We start from the raw sequence: 4,805 nt of genomic DNA, 5'->3' as shown, positions 1-4,805 counted from the left end.
GTCTTGCTAGCATAATATATAGTATGAAAATTTTGATTTTTTCGTTGGCCTAGAATCGCGCCAACAGCAAAATCGCTAGCATCACACATAAGCTCAAACGGGAGATTCCAATCTAGGGCAACAATGATGGGTGCTGACACTAATCTCGATTTCAAGATCTGAAATGCCTCAAGACACTTTTCATCAAATTTGAAAATCACTTCTTTTTCCAACAAACTACAAAGCGATTTAGAGATTTTTGAGAAGTCTTTAATAAAACGTCGGTAGAATCCAGCGTGCCCAAGAAAGCTTCGAACGCCCTTGACGGAAGATGGTGGTGGTAGTTTTTCAATAGTGTCAATCTTTGCTCTATCCACCTCAATTCCCTTACTTGATACTCGATGGCCGAGGGTAATTCCTTCTTGCACCATGAAATGGCACTTCTCCCAATTCACACAACATTTTTGATTTACAGCGACGGATTTTTTCGTCGCTACAAAGTAATTTTTCCGTCGGTAAAAACTATTGCGGCGATGAGCAGCGGAACCAAAGATCCGTCGTTGTTTTCTCCGTCGCTAACTATAGCAGCGGATAATGTATTCCGTTGTTGCAGGTAGTACCTTTAGCGACGAATATTAATATCCGCTGCAATAGGTTGAATTTTTAACAAATAAAATATAATACATATAGCAACGGATATTAAGATCCGCTGCAATAGGTCAATTTTTAATAAATACAATATAATACATATAGCGGCGGATATTAAGATCCACTGCAATAGGTCATTTAAATATATATATATATATATATATATATAACACGTATAGCGGCGGATATTAAAATCCGCTACTATACGCTTTTTTTTTTTTTTTTTTTTAAATATTATATATCCTTCAAAAATAATATATAAAGACGGAATTTGTATCCACTGCTGTAATTTATATATATATATATATACATTTAACCTGTGTCTTCCAACCTGTACAGATTGAAAACTTTAAAATAAATAATATAAGAGAGCTGCTATTGCCACACTAACTTTTATTAATCCCGCACTAATACATAAGTAAATCACCAAAGAACTGTACATGTTTATAGTTTAAACTAACATCTTTATTCAAGAATCAAGACTATATTAACAAAAAGGAATGGTAGTTTTCATAGTAACAAGTTAATTAATTCTGCACAGAATGCTGAAACTAAAAAGCAATATTCTGCATGAATTTTCTGAAAGTTCATGAGATTTTTTGTGAACTTGGTCTAATAGAAAGTTCATGAATTTTTTTGAAAGTTCATATTCTGTACTATGGGCATACCCTCCTTGGTGAAACTGTGGGAAGTTCTTTGGGATATTCAAATGGCACTTGATTCTTATATTGATGAGGTCTCCACTGGACTAGACCTCTTCTAATGTGGTTGATTGGATGAATGGAAGAATTGATAAACATAGAGAGCATTGGTAGTGTCAATATCCTTAAAAGTTTACTTGTTTAATATTATGTATGATATGATAGCTATATATTTTTCATGTAAAAAAATGTGGGCTTACCTCAAAATATTCAATAAGCTTACTATTTTATTGATGTTATACGGTAACCGCCATCCAAACATTTGTGGATTCCCTCACTTGGATACAAAAAATCGAGCTCAACAACCTGCACAAGTCAAAGACAGGATAAGAGAAAATAAGTAAATAATATTAAATACCTATCTTATCATCATTATCTACGTCATTAATATATAAATCAACCCCTCCAAACTACAATACCCAAGGCACGTATGAACGTGTGCTGCACACGTACAAATGTTGTTTCTATGTGTGTGAGTTTTGATGCATATTCAAATGGTGAGATGACCCAATGTTATTTGCACGTTATGATGATGGATGAAAGACATAGAGATGATGATGGTACACAAACCTAGGTGATTTCCCGCAAGACAATCCACCTTCTACTTCTACAATCCCTGTCCTCTGAATAAAACCCATATCTGTCTGCCTTTGCCCTTGGTCTGCAACATTCATCATACATATAAAGTCATGGCTTGTGCTTTGTCAGACACTCAACAAATAATTCATGTAGACAAAAAGTCAGTCCAGTCTTCATCAATTTGTGTAGTTGGTAACACTAGAGAAAGATCTGTCATCCTTAGATCAACAAAACTTTGAACCGAAAAGAAAAAGAAAAAATTATGGGTTCTTATGACAGAGGATCAAATGCAGATAATACAAGGAAGAAATAATAAATATAAGTAACAATTTATGAGATATACTTAGTTTACTAGAATTGCAGAATTTGGGATCCCCATAACAAGATTCAAATGAAATACCACATAGTTTCTTCAAATCAATAGCAAACATTGTTCCTCATTATTTTTAATAAAAGATAATCTTCTCACCTAATCTATTGAAGAAAACATTCACTAATACTTTCAAAGCTCGGTAAAAAAAATAAACATCCAAGTCATTCCTCCTTTGCTTGCTCTTCATCTAGTTTCATCTTGGTCTACAAGAGGAAGAAAGAGTACTAGTCTTCTATCAAAACAAAAACAAAGAGAGGAATGGGAGAGTGACAAATTGACCTACATTAAGAAAGCAAATACCACAAAGTAAAAATGCCATAACATTGGAATTGATTTGAGAACCCATATCTCCATATCTTGAGATTATAATAGTGCCAGTCATGTAAGTATTGATCTTCCCCTTTACAACTCCATAAGGATTTTTTGGACAGGCATATAGGTGAGGTAGTTAATGCAACTGTTTAGAATGTCAGTATGGCCAGCCATTTTATCAAAAATAAAAAATAGACGATTTCGTTAATAACATTTATACAACAGGGCCAGAAATTGGAATTTATATCCATCCTTTCTGTGTTGATTTACATATATCTCTAAATTTATTGGAGAATTGCTTGGACTAAGGTTTCTATGCTTATACAAACAATTTCTGATTATGACCTTTCTGAAAAACTTCATAGCTTACAACAGTTGTTAGGATGATCTTCGTCATCCATCAATCATTTGCAGTTCAATTTTCACTAGCAGCACTATGGATGCTTTTTACACTATTATAGCCCTATAAAAGTTGGTTACATATTAGAAATTATCCCAACATAAATGATGATCCTAGCCAACAACTATAGAAGGCCAATGTGTAAATCTTACCAAATCAAAGCAATCTAAAAGGGGAAAAAACAAGAACATCAAAAGAATGAAACACTTAAAATGCAATCAATGAAAAATCATTGATTGTGTTTTGCTTAAATAATCAAAGGTACCATTGGTTGAAGTACAGAGCACTTAGTTTAGAAGCTTGCTTCGGTACACAATTTTGAATGGCTAATCAATTATTTGGCTTTTTAACTGTCAACATCATGATTGGAGATGTATAGATTGGAGTTCTCCTAGAAAGCATTTTGGCCTTCATTTGAAATTAAAGTGAACAATGAAGGAAGGTCTCAACATCTGACCCATTTAGCAGTTAAACCCATGGAAGTATTGAGTGTTTCTTATATAGATATTCAATAATTGAGTTGAAAATTGAGATTCAAAGCTGAAGATATAATTTAGATAAGTTCAAAATTCTAAACAAACATGAGAAGAAAGACTAAAATGCCTAAATTTCAACTTATATAATAAGAAAAGTTTCTGCAGCAATAATTGAAAGAATTAAACATAAACTCCAATCTAAATGTCTTGGTAATTGAAATATTTAAGTGGTATTCTAAAAAAATTCTCTAAGAATTTTTGGAGACTTATGTTCAACTCTCTCACATGGAACCTAGAAAAATACTTGAAACATGTTAAAATCTAAGTTGAAAAACTGTAAAAAAAAAAAAGAAAGCATTTCAACAATCTCCAAAAACTCTAATCATCTCATATTTTCTTCCAATCCATGAAAAACTTTAGTACGGTCTCTTCTACTATGGGTTTCACCTTGGCTATCACTGTTCTCTGTAAACATATAATGCAAATCATTTAGAAGGAAACTCAATACGCAATCAACAAAGAAAAAAATATGTTTGTATGTGTGTGTGCGTGTGTGTGAGAGAGAGAGAGAGAGAGAGAGAGAGAAGAGATACTTTAAGTATGGAGTTATTAGCACAGTTGGCTTATTTTTCTCCTCCATTCATGTGAAGAACTTGTTCCACATGAATCTGCTCTTAATACTGTGTACGGGGTACATAGGATTGCAAAGTGATAACCATATGAAGAGAATTCCAAGCTAAATGAGGAGAGTAGCAAAAAAACCCAACAGAGTACCTAGTTGTGTTAGCACAGTGAAGAAAGTAAACTGACCCCAACAAGAGCTACAAATGAAGCAGGCATCATGGCAAATGCTTCACCACCATCAAATGTAGGTGCTCCCCATTGAAATGGATATGGAACTCTTATCCTACAGATGAAGATCATCGTAGAATAATAATAAATGCCAACGATAAGAATGATGTCCTGCCACGTAAGTCATGCTATAGTATAATCATTCAATGGCATAAAACTCATGGAGAAAAAACTTGTAATTCATTACTCTCTCTTGTAATATGAGTTACTAGTGTTTTCTTTGTAGGGATTTAACGTATTTTATCAGGAACTCTAAGAACCACTTGGCAGCTAATAACACTAGTTTCATTATAAATAAGTAACAAACAGAGAATTACAAATTACCTCCAATTTCATATGACTTTGGATGATATACATTTACTTCTATTAAAGGTTGGTGTTCTGTTTTTTGTTCGAAATTAGAAGTTCTTGCTTTTGTGTTAAAAGTGGGGTTTTTATTGATTTTATTATTCTGTTTTTTATTTTTTTGGAAATCAAAGTTCAAG

The 4,805-nt window shown here is 33.0% G+C and overlaps 1 long non-coding RNA gene across 2 annotated transcripts; it reads right to left on the bottom strand.

Moving 5' to 3' along the window:
• Positions 1 to 1,130: 1,130 nt before the first annotated feature.
• On the bottom strand, positions 1,131 to 4,401 carry LOC147386359 (uncharacterized). Of its 2 annotated transcripts, none has more exons than XR_015172021.1 (4): positions 4,243 to 4,401; positions 2,377 to 2,483; positions 1,899 to 1,989; positions 1,131 to 1,634 (listed from the first exon to the last, which is right to left on the bottom strand). It is a non-coding gene; the product is annotated as an uncharacterized LOC147386359 (long non-coding RNA). The 2 variants fall into 2 exon arrangements; XR_015172020.1 differs by having other exon boundaries at positions 4,279 to 4,398.
• Positions 4,402 to 4,805: the final 404 nt, after the last annotated feature.

This window comes from Akebia trifoliata, chromosome 14 (assembly GCF_017979445.1).
Source record: "Akebia trifoliata isolate Shusen 1 chromosome 14, ASM1797944v1, whole genome shotgun sequence".
Taxonomy (NCBI): Eukaryota; Viridiplantae; Streptophyta; class Magnoliopsida; order Ranunculales; family Lardizabalaceae; genus Akebia; species Akebia trifoliata.
This window is presented reverse-complemented; position numbering and strand designations above follow the sequence as displayed.